The 17,119-nt window shown below is 47.4% G+C and overlaps 1 protein-coding gene across 1 annotated transcript in view; it reads right to left on the bottom strand.

Moving 5' to 3' along the window:
- TRAPPC2 (trafficking protein particle complex subunit 2) overlaps nt 1–17,119 on the bottom strand; it is a 97,886-nt gene that overhangs the window by 57,029 nt on the left and 23,738 nt on the right. The window lies entirely within an intron of this gene.

Genomic DNA, 17,119 nt, shown 5'->3' with positions numbered 1-17,119 from the left:
GGTCTCGCTTTTAAAATATTTGGATACTATTAGAAAGGTGCATGCAGAATTTGGGGGCTTCATATGGTTACACTATGATGAGGAGTTTTGAGCCCGTTTAGTGTTAATTCCAGAAAAACCCTGGGGTGAGGTATTTAACGAGTTGTGGGTCCAGTGGATGTATCCCCAAAGGCCTCCTCCTGCATTACATACAGCAAGCGGTTTGGCGTTTACCCCACGGCCCTTTCTTAATAGACCCACTCTGGGAGGGGTGGGGTCATGGGCTAAGAACGCAGCTTTCACCACGGGGCGTGCTGGAATTTCAACAGGGGTTTCTGTCAAAAGTATCCATGCAAATATAGGCACGAATGTTCAAAGTGCGGCGGTAAGAATGCCGTGTTGCAATGTTTTAGTGAACAAAACTCCAGCTTCTATACAGGTCAGGGCAGAGGGAGAGGCGTCCCTGTTCAGCCTCCTTTCAAAGGCGGTTACGCCAATTGACATTCCCAACTTATGCAAGTGGCTAAAATTTTACCCTCTCAGGGAGAAAGCTTTAAAGTTAGAGGGGGGGTTTAAGGACGGTTTCAAACTCGGTTATCAAGGTCCTAGGCAACGTAGGTTTGCGCAAAATTTAAAATCTGCAAAGCAGTTTCCTCAAGTTATTGCTAACAAATTAGACTCTGAAATTGCTGAAAGTAGGATAGCCGGCCCCTTCTTTTCCTGGCCCCTTCCCAATCTTATTGTTTCTCCTTTAGGAGTGGTTCTCAAGAAAACGGAGGGAGAATTCCGTATGATTCAACATTTGTCTTGGCCTCAAGGACTGTCAGTAAATGATTTTATAGCTAAAGAGGATACTGTAGTGCAGTTTTCTTCTGTGGACGTAGCTCTGGATTTAGTTGAAAAGACCAGCTCAGGAGCGGAGTTGGCAAAGTGTGATATTAAGTCAGCTTTCAGATTGCTTCCAGTGCATCCTCAAGATTTTGAGTTGCTAGGTATTCATTTTCAAGGTCAATTCTTTGTTGACAAAGTGTTACCTATGGGATGTGCAGTCTCCTGCCAACTTTTTGAAGATTTCAGTTCTTTCCTACAATGGCTTTTTTCATTCAGGTCCGGTTACATGCAAGTGTCGCATTATTTGGATGATTTTCTTTTTGTGGGTGAAAAGGGCTCTCGTTCATGTGGCAAGGCCCTCCAATTTTTCCAATCTGTGATGCAGGAATTAGGTGTTCCTTTGGCGTCAGGAAAAAAAGAGGGACCAGAGACTTGTCTAATATTTCTAGGCATAGAAATTGATACTGAAAAGATGGAAGCTAGGTTACCACAAGACAAGAGGCAAGAAATTGTATAGTTGCTCAATTATGCTAAGGCGGCGCAAAAACTGACTCTATTTGAGATGCAACAGTTGTTGGGTCATTTGAATTTTGCCTGCAGAGTAGTAACAGCCGGGAGATCATTCTGTAGGAGGTTGGGTTTTGCTATGGCGGGTGTGTCATTACCTCATCATAGGGTCAGGGTATCTCTTCACATGAGAGCAGACTTTGAGGTCTGGTTGATTTTCCTGGACAGTTTTAATGGTGTTCCTATTAGGTCCATGGACGACCAATTTTTATGGTCTATACAGATATTTTCCGATGCTTCAGGATCTAACGGTTTTGGACTTTTCTGGGATGGAAAATGGTGTGCTGAACAGTGGCCTCCGCACTGGATTATTGAGAAGCGCAGTATTGCGTTTTTTGAATTTTTTCCCTTGATAGTAGCACTGTCAGTCTGGTGTAAGTTTCTAGCTCACGAATCTGTTCTCTTTCATGTCGATAACAGGACCGTGGTCGATCTGGTCAGTGGTCAGAAAGCCAGGGACAAACGCCTGCTTCAGTTATTGCAGAATTTAATGCCGAGTTGCTTGTTGTTGAATATAACTTTTAGAGTGAAGCATATTCCTGGAATGGACAATACTATAGCTGATGCGTTCTCGTTCCCAGTGGCGGAGATTCCGTACTTTGGCACCCACAGCGGATGCAGAAAAGACTCCAATTCCTCAGGAGCTATGGCTGCTAGCGGACTGACGATTAGGATGTTGGTGGAGCAATCTCTGGCTATCAGCACACGCTTAGCGTACAGGAGGGCATGGGTGGAATTTCTACAGTCAGGTGCGGCTTGTCATAACAATGATCATACAGGCCTTTTACTACGCAATGATGACATTCTCCGTTTTGTGTTGAGCAACATTGATAAGGGCATTACAGCTGCTACCATTGCAGGAAAGCTATCAGGAATATCCTTTTACGGAAAATATTTTTGGGGTTATGACCCGTCTTTGGGAGAGTTGGGTAGAAGGATTTTGTCAGGATGGTCCAAGGTTAAGAAACGTGGTACAGTACAGCGCAAGCCTATATCTCTAAATGTATTGCAAAGGATTACAACAACGTTGCCAACACTTTGCTTTTCCGAGTTTGAAGCGGCGCTCTTTACACTTTGCATGTTATGGCTATTTTTTGGTACCTTTAGAGTATCTGAACTTTTGGGTAAACCTTTTATTCAGGGTCTCAGATATTCAAATGTCTCTATGTCTGCAGATTCCCTAAAAATGTGTTTAGAATCATCCAAAACAGATCAAAGAGGAAAGGGGGCAACTGTGGTATTGTGGAAACTTAGCGGTCCGCTATGCCCATGGTTTGCCTGGTTAAAATTTCAAGAATTTCCTCATTATCCCAACAGCAGCTGCATTTTTCAACACCAGGATGGCTCTCAGCTGACTGCTTCTCAGCTTTTGGCCGTACTGAGGAAATCTTTGTCGTCATTAGGGTTAAACCCGTTTGACTTTGGAACACATTCATTTCGTATAGGAGCTGCTTCAGAGGTTGCCAGAAGGGGCTTCTCTTTACAACAGTTGCGTAGGCTAGGCCGTTGGTCATCTTTTGTTGTTTGAAATATGTTAGAGATTTTAATGAATGTTAAACATCCATTTCGCTGTTGCTAATATGCATCTCTTTCTAGGTCACCACTTACCTTCATCAACCTCCATGGCGAATGTGTGGATTGTAGGACACTTTTTCGTCAGATGGTCAGTCAAACAAGCAGACAGGAGCCACTATGGTGTAAATTTAGGCTTTAGTTTTGAAGATACGGACATTTTATGGTTTGGTAAGAGGGGAATGAAATGGGGTCAACTGTTGCCCAGTTTAAGTGAGTTGGTGTCATGGCCACATCCCGGCGAGCGCACGTGATCAGGAATGAGGAACAGTCACCGGCCGTCCACCGCGCGGCCCGGAACTACACCACCCAGAATGCCTAGCGCGTCACGCTCGACGTCGCGAGAAGACGCATAAAGCAGGAAGTCGAGGCCCGGGACGCTGTCGGAAATTCTCAGCTCCGAGGTACTTTCGTCCGCTACAGTTCCCGTTCTCATACTCCTGGTCCAGTAAGGGTGCTTGCACCACATCTTGTTCTTGTCCTTGTGCCAACCTCCGTTGGTGAGCGGCTGCTCGTGCGGAGGCTGGCGTTCCTTGATTTACATTGCTATCGCACTCTGGAATTGTCGGCCGGCGGGGGTGAGAGGCGTTCCCTGGGGGTCATCGCAACTGGTTCTCTGGATGTGATCGGCCTGCATTGTCGGCCGGCGGGGGTGCATTGCCACTATACGTCCTAGGGGCGTCTGACCAGAACCGAGGTCTTTTAAACTTGCTCTGGTCCAACCAAAGTCTGTGTAATAGTCATTACACTGGGTACAAACACTGCAACGGTTGTCTGGATCACAGACGGTTACGCTACAAAGCAAAGTAGCAATTGAGGGGATGAGCTAAGTGACTGAATGCCTGTGGCTTGCTGTGTATGTGACGTAACAGAGTCACAGTATTGTTTAAAGGTATATCTCTGGCTATCTTTAACAGGGGTTGGCATGAGTGGTAGAGGACTGCGCTCTATCCCTGTGATGAACGGTGGAGTCTAGAGAAGGGTAGGTGCTGGGCCAGAATTTCGTGCCCGAGTATAACGAGAGTTGGATCGTGCCTGTACGATTGATTGTTATTTCTCTCGTTCCTGCAGAATTACTCAAAACAAGTTCGCCCTCACAGAAGTCACCCCCTCCATTATTGTTTCTATCGCAATCACTACATGGATGATTCTTTTCTTTACAGGTACAGGGGATTCCGTACTGGGCTTGGCATAGAGGCCTGGCTTTCGTAGAATATGTGTTTGTGAAGGCGATGTTTACCATTGTATGTTATATTTTCTTCTCATTTCAGATCTCCCTCCCTGCTGTTCCCTTACTTTCCTTCCCCCACTTGATCCTTCCGATGACCTGTGCCATCACGGCTTGTAGGCTTGGTTAGATCAAGAGGTGGACCTCTCATTCATCAAACCGGGTTGTGTTGAGCATGGCCACTCTTGAAGATGTGATAACAGTCTTGGCTACCATTCAGGGATAACTAGCTGCCTCGAGACAGGAGGCCGCCGATTTACAAGCAAGGCTAGACAGTATCCAGCGAAACCCGTTTAATATAGGCCCGGTGGCAGGCCCTTCCGCATCGGTAGTGGTGGAGATGCCTGTATCTGTACCTCTAGCCTCCCCCGAAAGGTACCATGGGGGTTCGGACATGGTGCAGGTGTTTCTCACACAGGTGATGCTTCACTTTTAGTAAACCCAAATAATTCCCCATGAATCAGGCAAAGGTCGCATTTCTTATATCATACCTAGCCGGGGACGCAGCTCAATGGGCGGTGCCGTTAGTGAACCGTGACGACCCTATCTTACACGACTGGGAAGCTTTCAAGGGAGAATTCCGGAGGGTTTTCGATAGACGAGCGGACTCCTATACGGCAGATAGAGAGTTGCTAAAACTACGGCAGGGCAACAAGGAATTAGTAGTCTATCTCAATTCCTTTCGACGACTGGTGGCCGAGACCAAGTGGCCAGAGAGCAAGCAGGCCGCCCTATTTCAGCAGGGACTCAGGGAAGACCTTAAAGATGTCATAGCCCAGATAGACCCTCAGCCTACCTCGTGTGAGGATTTGATTAACTTGGTGCTATGGTTAGACCATTGGCTGAGCGAAAGAAAGGGGGTGCGGAAAGATAAATACCCGCAGACTTATGAAAGACAGAAGGCCACCCATATGAGCCCTTCATCAGCCACAGAACCCATGGACATCGGGGCTGTAAGAGCAGCCTTGACCTCCACCGAAAAAGAAGCCCGCCGCAAGCAGGGTCTTTGTTTATATTGCGGCAAACGAGGACACTTCGTTAGGGAGTGTCCTGTGAAGCCTAAGAGCAGTCGATTTCGTAACCCCCGAGTAGCCACAGTCACCGTGGAGGCGGCATCGGAAAACTAGTTGACTCGAAGAAAGACGAAGGGGTTTCTTGGAGTCAGGCTTACATCCCTTCTGTGGCCGGAGGAGACACGAAATCTAGGGGCCATTTAGTGATTCAGGTGGAGTTGAGAGTAGCGTCATATAGGATCCAGATGTCTGCGATGGTGGACTCTGGGGCTACGGGCATGTTCATGGACATGGGTGCAGCACAAAGTAAGGGTATACGTCTAGTGCCCAAGGACACTCCCGAAGAAGTCTATGCAGTTGACGACAGAAGACTATGTACAGGTCCCATTGGGTTTAACACCGAAAGCATAGAGGTCTTCTATGGGGAATCACATAAAGAGCAGGGCACGTTCAGTATCATCCACGCTCCACAGTACGGGATCATATTTGGGTTGCCCTGGTTGCAGCAACACAACCCCGAGATCGATTGGGTAGCAAAACAGTGCACATGTCCTCCTTATACTGCCTCAAACACTGCCACACCATCCCTGAGGAACCCGCCCTAGCCTTGGCTCAATAATCGCTACTGCCGCAGAAAAGAACGTCCAGCTTCCAGAGGTCTATCATCAGTACGAACAGGTGTTCAGTGAAGTCCAGGCAGAAGAGTTGCCACCCCACAAACAATATGATTGCCAGATAGACCTTGTTCCAGGGGCAGTGGTTCAGAGTGGTCGGATTTATGCCCTGACGGAACCCAAAACTCAGTATTTAAGGGAATATTTGGATAAACTCCTGGGATTGGGCTTCATCCGCCCGTCCAAATCCCCAGCCGCTTCCCCTCTGTTCTTTATTCCTAAGGCCAATGGTGAGTTGCGTGCCTGTGTGGACTATAGGGCCTTGAACGCCATCACCGTGAAAAATCGGTACCCATTGCCTCTGATCAGTGTGTTTTTGGAACAAGTCAAGAAGGCGGCTATCTTTACCAAGCTTGACCTTAAGGGAGCATACCACCTGGTTCGCATGAGACACGGCGATGAATGGAAGACCGCATTCAAGACCCGCTATGGGTTGTTTGAATATTTAGTGATGCCGTTCGGGCTGTGTAATGCACCCGCGGCGTTCCGATATTTTCTAAATGACATCCTACGGCACATCTTGGACCACTATGTTGTGGTTTACATAGACGACATTCTGGTGTATTCAGATGATGAAGAATCACACGTCCAACATGTGAAAACGGTGGTCGGAATATTACAAGAGCACAACCTCTTCTGCAAGTTGAGCAAGTGCGACTTTCACGTCCACACTGTAGAATTCCTGGGGGTTATATTGAGCCCAACTCGCCAGGAAATGGCGGAACGTAAGGTCACAGCAGTGAAGAACTGGCCACCTCCCCAAAATGTCCGTGAAGTACAGTGTTTCATTGGCTTTGCCAACTTTTATCGGAGGTTTATCTACCGCTTCTCCAAATTGGTGGACCCTCTGACCCAGTTGTTGAGGAAATCGCAGAGGTTTATTTGGGACGAGTCCGCTCACCAGGCCTTTGTGGCTTTAAAAACGGCTTTCGTTACCACACCCATCCTCTCGCACCCGGACCCTGAGAAACCCTATATTGTGGAGGCCGATGCCTCAGACGAGGCCGTAGGAGCTGTTTTATCGTAGAGACATACCACCACAGGTCAGCTCCACCCGGTGGCGTACATGTCCAGGAAACTTAATGCGGCCGAAAAGAACTACCCAATAGCCGAAAAGGAGCTCCTGGCCATCAAGGTGGCGTTTGTGGAATGAAGACATTTCCTTATGGGAGCCAGACATGTGGTGACGGTGTACACCGACCACAGGAATTTGCAATTCATGATCGCCGCCAGACATCTCACTCCCCGACAGCTTCGTTGGATGTTGTTTTTCTCCGGTTTCCATTTCGTCATCACCTATCGGCCCGGAGCGGAGAACAGGAAGGCTGACGCGCTCACGCGCCAGTCTTCTGCCAAGAAACCGGAGGGGGATCCGGTGAACAGCATCATAGCCAAGGGTCAAATGATATGCGCCATATAACCTGACGCCTTCCTCAAAGATGTTCAGAGAGGGGTGGCGACAGTCGGCTGGAAAACCTGGCTTCGATACCACCCGGAATGGCGTCTCCATGGGGGGTTCCCCAAGAGGAACAATCGTCTGTTGATCCCCACGGTACGGTTGAGAAAACAAGTGTTAATGTGGTGTCACATGTCCCCCTGCGCTGGACATCTTGGGGTGGAGAAAACTAGAGAACACATCGCCCGCCAGTTCTGGTGGCCGTCGATGAGGGCGGATGTTACGGGCTGGGTGTCCTCCTGTGCCCCGTGTGCCACGATGAAATCGGACCATAGACGCCCACAGGGTTTGCTTCAACCCCTTCCAACCCCTACCAAGCCATGGGACAACATTTCCTTGGATTTTATAGTCGGGTTGCCCAGGGATTAGGGGTGCACAACCATACTGGTGGTTATTGACTACTTAACGAAAATGGGGCACTTCATTGCCTGCAAACAGGTGCCTACTGCAGGCCAACTGGCGGGGTTGCTGATGGTGAATGTGGTGCGGTTGCACGGATTGCCAAGTGTGATTGTATCCGACAGGGGGTCGCAATTTACGGCCCAGTTTTGGAGGAAATGGTGCTCCTCTCTGCATATCAGCTCTGCTCTATCCACCAGCTTTCACCTCCAAACTGACGGCCAGACGGAGCGCCTTAACCAAACGCTGAAGCAGTATCTCCGCTGTTACGTTGACGTTAGTTTGAACAACTGGGTGGATTATTTGTGGCTTGCTGAGATCGCCTATAATAACGCCACGCACAGTTCTACTGACTCTTCCCCTTTCTATTGCAACTATGGGCACCATCCTCGGTTTCTCCCTTTCGTGCATCCGGCAATGGATCACACCCTCCCGGAAGTGTCCAAGAGGGTGGCCCATATACTGGAGACTCTAACCATGGCGCAAGAGCATCTCCGGGCGGTGAAGTTGCATTATAAGGCCGCGGTGGACAAACACCGACGGCAGGGGCCTTTGTATTGTGTGGGTGATGCGGTTTCATTATCCACCAGGAATATACGCTTCAGAAAACATAGCGTGTTTAACCCCCGATTCATTGGGCCTTACCGGATTGTGAAACGCATAAGTCCGGTGGCGGTGAAACTGAAACTCCCGGCGCACCTGCGAATCCATCCGGTATTTCACGTGTCCTTATTGAAACCATCCACTGCACGCATCCAGAAGCCGCCTTCGCCCGTTATGGTGGAGAGCGAAGTTGAATACGAAGTACAGAGGGTGTTGGACTCTAAGTTATGCCGCCGGAAATTGTGGTATTTGGTGGCATGGAAAGGTTATGGCCCTGAAGAAAATTCGTGGGAGCCTGCGCTGGGCGTTCATGCTCCCCGTTTGGTGGCGGCCTTTCACCGTGCCAATCCGTTGAAACCCGGTCCTTAGGTGCGCTCGTGTTTGGGGAGGGATGTACTGTCATCGCCACATCCCGGCGAGCGCACGTGATCAGGAACGAGGAACCGTCACCGGCCGTCCACCGCGCGGCCCGGAACTACACCACCCAGAATGCCTAGCGCGTCACGCTCGACGTCGCGAGAAGACGCATAAAGCAGGAAGTCGAGGCCCGGGACGCTGTCGGAAATTCTCAGCTCCGAGGTACTTTCGTCCGCTACAGTTCCCGTTCTCGTACTCCTGGTCCGGTAAGGGTGCTTGCACCACATCTTGTTCTTGTCCTTGTGCCAACCTCCGTTCCGTTGGTGAGCGGCTGCTCGTGCGGAGGCTGGCGTTCCTTGATTTACATTGCTATTGCACTCTGGAATTGATCGGCCTGCATTGTCGGCCGGCGGGGGTGAGAGGCGTTCCCTGGGGGTCATCGCAACTGGTTCTCTGGATGTGATCGGCCTGCATTGTCGGCCGGCGGGGGTGCATTGCCACTATACGTCCTAGGGGCGTCTGACCAGAACCGAGGTCTTTTAAACTTACTCTGGTCCAACCAAAGTCTGTGTAATAGTCATTACACTGGGTACAAACACTGCAACGGTTGGCTGGATCACAGACGGTTACGCTACAAAGCAAAGTAGCAATTGAGGGGATGAGCTAAGTGACTGAATGCCTGTGGCTTGCTGTGTATGTGACGTAACAGAGTCACAGTATTGTTTAAAGGTATATCTCTGGCTCTATCTTTAACAGGGGTTGGCATGAGTGGCAGTGGCGTCACTAGGGTTGGTGTCACCCGGTGCGGGTAACTCATGGTGTCACCCCATCACGACTTACCGCATGGACCTCCTCCGCTCCGAGTCCACTAGTGGACACAGTTGGCAAATAACGGAACCATACAGAATCCTTAGTAACGTTTGTAAATTTAGGTCCTCTATTTACAAAGGCCATAGAAGGGTTTTGGACCGCCTACCTGCACCTGGTGGCATCACCTGAGAATAACCCCATGAACCACAGTGAGTACCGAGTGGTGGGAAGAGGGCCCACATGTATGTATTGAGCCATATAAAAAACTTTGTGCCTTCTGCTGAAGGTTTTTTCTTCATGTTGTTTAGGTCATCAGGAGGAAGGTCTTACCTTGGGGCACCAAAAAACTCCCAGAGGCAATGTCTGCTCAATAACATGTTGCTTTATTGTGGAGGCACGTGCAGACATGCAGCATTATATGCTTGGCATCCGTCATGTTCTAAAGCTGAACGTCCCAATGCACACGGACTCATCTCCGAAAATAAAATGCTTCCTTGTTGTGGCCTTATGTCACCAAACCACACTGTGCCCACTGCACTCAGTGAGATGTCACAAAACCCCATTCTTATTGTTTGTTTTCTTTGGGTGTCATTTTAGTTTGCCCATTGAAATGGCCACTAAATTTGCACAGACATTCAGTTTTACTGATAAAACTATATTGGTGACAAATGATGATGTGTGGAGCTTGGGTTTCTGTGACCATTCATCATTTGTGCATCAATGAGTTGCGTGTTCTGATTTGTTTTAACCCTTTTTAAATCTGTGTTTCCATAACTCTTCAGAACTAAATGGGCTTTGTGCTTGGTTTTCTCACAGGTGAATGTGTACATTTAATTTACAGGTATCTACATTTTGTTGTGGGTTACAAAAAATGATAGCCTTCCCTTTCGCACTCCCTGTGCCTGGCAATATTGTCATATAATTCACTTTACTTTCTCTGACCACAACGTGAGAGAAGTTTGTAAATACCAATCCTTCACGTTGAAAAAAACATAAGAAGCAATTTGTCAGAAGTCAAATGTCAGGTCATGTCCTCTATCTTTGAAGCATAGGAAATGTGACAAGATAAATACAGAATTTACAAGCATCTTTGTATATTGCTCGGACTAACTTTCAAGACCCACCAAAAGTAAGCTCGACCCTCCAGTGGGTCCTGAGCCACAGTTTGGGAAACGCTTTGCTGCTAAGGCATGCAACCACAGGTAGGGAAACACAACTGCAGACAGACTACTTGTGCGGTGCCTCTGTGTAACCTGTCACTTTCTGTTTGTATTTTTGTCTGTGCCCTGGATTTTTTGTCCTAAACATCTGGTGCTGCTTTTCTTTTTGTTCCTCAGTTTACAGTGCAAGTGCCTTGCCACATGATGGGGTTGGGGTGAATACCTAGTGGAACTGAGCTGCTGACCTAGGGAGCAGGGGTTGAATCCTTGTCTAGGCTTAGCAGTTTTTGTGGGCAAATCACTTAATCTTTTGCTGCTTAAAAAATGAAAAAATGTGTACGTAGTATGGTTTTGTTGTTAAGTGTACTAATGCCCTTGGGACAGTTTCACGCTACAAAAAAAAACTGCATAAAAAAATGTCCAGTCTGGGGTGACCTAGAAAGAATCATGCTCCACTGAGAGACCACATACATGGTCTGTGTTCGTTTATGCATGCCTCTGTTTACATACGTTAGCAAGTTCTAGTCAGACTTGCTGACTTTGTCAACGCTCGTTTTAATAGGTCCAGCAAAAGTAAATAAACTGACTTGAAATTTGCTGGAAAATCCTTATATGCATGTGGTTACTCACGCCATAAACCCCTTAGGTATGCGGTGTTTACGTTTAAAAGGCATACGTTTCATGACGTTTTTACAGTGGGTAGTTTAATAACAAGAGGTGCATGGCACAGTGGCGCAACCGCCCTGACCTTTCTCAGTACCTATCAGCACGTGATGCAGGTGTACTTGTGAGTGGGTGGATGCAGGGGTACACGTGAGTGGGTGACATTGCCTTTGTCAGACAGCAGCCCTCATGCATGCATCTCTTCCCAGGGGCATCCAAGCTGACTCCAGGTGAATCACTGTAATGTTACATGAACTGTAACTGCAGTGTGTGTGGTCTTCCGGGTACTACGAGCAGCCTGATTGGATTACACGAAACATCTTACCTTTTAAGACTTCACTGTGGTGGTGGCTGGGCCCCTACCGTATGGGTTCTGCCTCTGCAAATCGCCCAGCAGCCCTCCCCTGCCGAGACTGTCTCTGTCTTCACGCAGTCTAAGCGCGTGGTGATGGTGCGCGTCAGAGGAGCACAGCGCGGGGGCTGGCCCAGGGCCGTCATTGGTAGCGCTATAAGATTGACGGCCCTGGGACCCACAAACTGGGTACGCCACCGCCGCGCATCGCACCATCACCACTATGCTAGTAGGTGGTGAGTGCGTGGCGCTGGCGTGCACTGCAGTATTTGTTCCTCTGAGTCCTGATTATAAAGCAGTCAGAGGCAAGGCTGCAGAGCTGTGCTACACTTACACAGCGTAACCAGATTGGTGTCACCCAGGGCCGGCTTTAGGGCTGGTGGCGCCCTGTGCGACAATGTTTGTTGGCGCCCCCCCAATGACCACCTCCACCTCGGATTCTCTCACTAGCACCCTTTAACAGTGACCAGGTTTCCATAACCACACCCTCTCAGATGCATTGAATTAGTTATACAGCACCACTCATACCAGTGTAGGGTGTCCGAGCACTTTGCATCACACACACATTACACAGAGACAATCAATCATACGTGTGTAAATCAGTGTATAGGCAATGTTACATAAGCCAAAGGACTAAAAGTGTAGGAGTCACATGTCATCCATACTGGTGGGCAGTATAGTTTAAGAGTGCTTGGTGTGGAGAAGCACAAACTCAGAGTCGAAAAAGAAACAGCCTAGTTGGGAGTTTTCTTTAAAAATAAGAATCGATTTCTAGCCAAATTAACCCTTTTTGCAACATTAATCAATGCTCTAATAATGTATATTTTGCGGTGTGTATGCAGTTCTAGGATGAAAGTTAATAGCTCACTATCCTATATTAGGACTTTAAGTTATAAATTGCAAGTAACAAAAGGATGTCTCTTTGGAAAGCAGTAACCTGCAGATCTGTTTACATCATACCACTCTGTAATCTACTTGGTACACGTTCTTTGCAGCAGGCACATTAACCCGCTGCACTAACTTCACATAAAAGTCAAAACCTCATCTATACAAAATGCTGATCTCTCTCCAGGAAGATAATTAATCACACGAGTTATCTTGACATTTATGTGAGGCCTGGTAATTGCTGGGGGAAAGAAACGCTGCAGCAGGTGCTTCAAAAGCATAATAAACTTTCGAACACGGTGTCTAAAGCCGGCCCTGGTGTCACCCCATACGATGGTGTCACCCGGTGCGGTCCGCACCCCCCGCACCCCCCTAGTGACGCCACTGATGAGTGGTAGAGGACTACGCTCTATCCCTGTGATGAACGGTGGAGTCTAGAGAAGGGTAGGTGCTGAGCCAGAATTTCGTGCCGGAGTATAACGAGAGTTGGATCGTGCCTGTATGATTGATTGTTATTCCTCTCGTTCCTGCAGAATTACCCAAAACAAGTTCGCCCTCACAGAAGTCACCCCCTCCACTATTGTTTCTATCGCAACCACTACATGAATGATTCTTTTCTTTACAGGTACAGGGGGTTCCGTACCGGGCTTGGCATAGAGGCCTGGCTTTCGTAGAATATGTGTTTGTGAAGGCGATGTTTACCATTGTATGTTCTATTTTCTTCTCATTTCAGATCTCCCTCCCTGCTGTTCCCTTCCTTTCCTTCCCCAACTTGATCCTTCCGACGACCTGTGCCATCACGGCTTGTAGGCTTGGTTAGATCAAGAGGTGGACCTCTCATTCATCAAACCGATCCTGAGGACTGGTCAGCGTTACAGTTGGCTTCTTCAAAGCTGCTACCTACGGTGTTATTAATTCATTTGGGCGAAAATGATTTAGTACAGTTGTCAGGCCTGGGACTCATTTTGGAGGTGAAAGCTGATTTAGCTAAGATAATGCTTTCATGGCCCAATACAAAAATTGTTTACTGCACTGGTGCCAAGGAGGGTTTGGTGAGGCGCTGAGAAGTTTTCTGCCATCGACAGGGCTCGGCGTAAATTTAACAGGGAACTACGCCAGTTTTGTCTCATCAATGACATTTCTTGGTTGACACATGAGGACATCAGTAAAGATGACTTTCAATGTTTCAGAGCGGATGGTGTACATCTAACGTTCATTGCAAATGAATTGTACATTGTAAATATTAAAGATAAGATAACTTATATTTTGGGATTGCATCCGTGGGGTTGAAGGTTTGCAGTAGCGGCTTTCCTTCTTGTTTGGGGAACATATTTCATATTAAACAATTTCTGGTTATTCCTGCAATGGTCATTTGGGGAAGGCGTTTAGCACAATATCTGATTCTCAAAAAAAAAAGAGAAGGGGAACGGGGGGGGGGGGGGGGGGCTTGTAGGGGGGATAAGACAGGAAAAACACCTTTACAAGGGTTTTTTTCCTGGTAGCAGATTGGGACGGGATTGAGGCAGGTAGGAAGGGTTGGGTCAGGAAGAATAGCTTAGGACAGAAGGGAAACAGAGATAAGGGGCTGGGGTAGAGGTTCCAGGTGTGGGAGAGTTGGGGATCTATGTGGGGGAACAATTCATGGGGAAAATCTCTTGGGGGATCGATAGGGGGGAAATTTCACTGGGGGATCGATATGGGGAAATTTTATTTGGGGGATCAATATGGGGGAAATTTCATTGGGGGATCGGTTTGGGGATTTTTCTTGGGGGATCATTGAGGGGTGGCGGGGCGGAGTCATTTTGCATTGAAAGTCATTGTTTGGCATTATGATTATTTTGGTATGTTGCTAAATAAAAGCGACCTTTTAACCCCCATCGGCCTGCGATGTGATTCATTGCCCGATTGGGGCTTGGGGGTGGCATTCGAAGAATGTCCACCCCCGGGCAGCTTCGGGCGCTTGGTATCGCCCAGGGCCGACCGCGTACAGGCAGGGAGCCTGCTTTAGAACGCGGCGTTCAAACGCCACGTTCTAATTATTGGCAGTTGGGGGCCCAGGAGCAGGTAGGCAGGAGGCTCGCTCGCTTTTTGTGCCCCACCCACCCTCCCTATTTTATTACAGATTTTATATTTTGCAGTTACGGTAATGTTTCCTGGTTCTGGGTTTCCTGGGTTTTGGTCTCTCTCTCACCCCCCCATCCCTTCTTTTCCCTTTAGAGCCAGATTGGGACAGGATTGAGGCAGGTAGGAAGGGTTGGGTCAGGCAGAATAGCTTAGGACAGAAGGGAAACAGAGATAAGGGGCTGGGGTAGAGGTTCCAGGTGGGGGAGAATTGGGAATCTATGTGGGGGAAAAATTCATGGGGGAAATCTCTTGGGGGATCGATATGGGGGAAATTTCATTGGGGGATCGATATGGGGGAAATTTCATTGGGGGATCGATATGGGGGAAATTTTATTCGGGGGATCGATATGGGGGAAATTTCATTGGGGGATCGGTTTGGGGATTTTTCTTGGGGGATCATTGAAGGGTGGCGGGGGCGGGGTAATTTTGCATTAAAAGTCATTGTTTGGCATTATGATTATTTTGGTATGTTGCTAAATAAAAGAGACCTTTTAACCCCCATCGGCCTGCGATGTGATTCATTGCCCGATCAAGTGAACGTATTGATTGAGCAATGCAAATTCTCATAAGCTTTGCACAGCTTTGACGAATTTCTCTCTGTAAATAATGAAAGGAGACGCAGAAGCTGCTCGGTACAGGAAGCACTGAACCATTGTATTTCAGTAGTTCAGATTTGAACTAACTGCCACAAAAATGTTATTTCTGCTCGTCAACTGCAGAAACAAGTTAAAAGCCTGGGTTAATGGTTTGTATATAATGCAGACCTCCTTCCCAGGCCTGCCCTGAAATTACTTGAAACAGCTTTACTGTCTGTCACAGGACTCCATTCTCAGTCTTGCAGTCTGTGGGTAAAAGCTGTTAGTGTGTGCGTGCGTGAGTGCGTGTGTGTGTCTGCAGCCATCTAGTGGCCTTGTCTTTAAAATGTTACATTTATTTGGCATGCATTTTCCGCGAGCTTTCCCTCCAGGTGGCAGGTGCAAGACTTCAGGCAATGGCTGACAAGCAATGTAATTAATCAGCTAACTCAGCATAAAATTCACCGCATGTCCATTCGCACCTGACCCATGTGCATAGTGCATACTCCATGTAGGAGTAAAGTTCATGCCATGAGAATTTAAAATAAGCATTGCAGGGGTGCGCGCGCGCCGGCAAACACGCGAGTGGTGCGCGCGCAGCACCGCCAAAAGTGAAAGCAATGCAATCACGCTCCAGATGGCGCGGAAAGCTGGCAGCTGTGCAAGTTCACGCTCGCGTTAGGCCAGCCTACTACTCGTTGATTTAATCCTTTCCACCATGGCAAATCTGCATGAAACTTAACGTAGAGAAACTTAGCTGATTGCACTGATAGTGTGCCAAATTCTGTAAAGACACATCAAATGGCATTAATGTTTTTAGCAAAGCACAACTATCCATTCCAATATTAAGGGAAACAACCATAACTAGAGTAGCTATCACCAACTCTGTGATATATAAAATATAGCTTAAAAAAGAAACGTTAAGAGGGAGTCAAGAGTGACTTATACATAGTGATGTGCCACAAAACCTCAAAAGAAATAAAATTCAAAAGCTAACTATCGTCACCTAATCTTCCACCCTACCGCCTACCACACAAACTCAACCTTTGTTTGAGCATCACTTCTGATCAATAGAAATGAGATGTGAATAAGAGACTAGAAGTGTTTATTAGTGTGTAAACCTTGGCGTGACTGTGTTCCTAACTTATCTGCAACCAGAAATGATATTTAATGCTGTTTTTTTCATTTAACGCATTTTTTATTTTATTATGGTGACTCATATTGAAGAAATTGTTGTGTTCTGGTATTGTTGCGTTACTGTTGGCTATAACTTGCTCCATATATGGTAGTTATGATAGTACTTTGTGTATGTTGATTTTACAGACTTTTATGGTTTAGAGCTTGGTTTCCATTTATATTAAGAAGTATACATGGATCACTGTTTTGGGTTCCTAGAAGAGAAGAGTCAGCATTTTTTTTCTTCATTTGCAAAATGCTCTATTTGAACAAAACTTCAGTCTTGAGAGATTTCTGTAAAACCTTGCTATTAACAACCCATTTGTGGGCTTTTTTGAAGCATTCTGCTTTAGGTATATGCCGCCACATTCTGCACATCGGGTAGATGTAAGGACTTAATTACAAGGTTTATGACTTTCAACCTCCTTGCCTGCTCGGATAGTAGTGATGTTTTGGTCTTGTCTGTGTGATCAGAATTCCTTTGGTCTTGAATGAGACACAGAAAGCCTGGAAAACGTGGAGTACACACCTCTGAGTTCTGGTACGTTTATCTGGTAGGTCATTTCTTTTTCTGAACATGTGCATGGTCTCTGAAAGGACTCCTTAAGCGCACCTTTGCGTGTGAAAGAAGTGTCCGATATCAATGTCCTGGTTGGAGTCTGTGGTGGAGACTGAATCGCTTATTGAGACAGTTG

Source organism: Triturus cristatus, chromosome 8 (assembly GCF_964204655.1).
Source record: "Triturus cristatus chromosome 8, aTriCri1.1, whole genome shotgun sequence".
Taxonomy (NCBI): Eukaryota; Metazoa; Chordata; class Amphibia; order Caudata; family Salamandridae; genus Triturus; species Triturus cristatus.
This window is presented reverse-complemented; position numbering and strand designations above follow the sequence as displayed.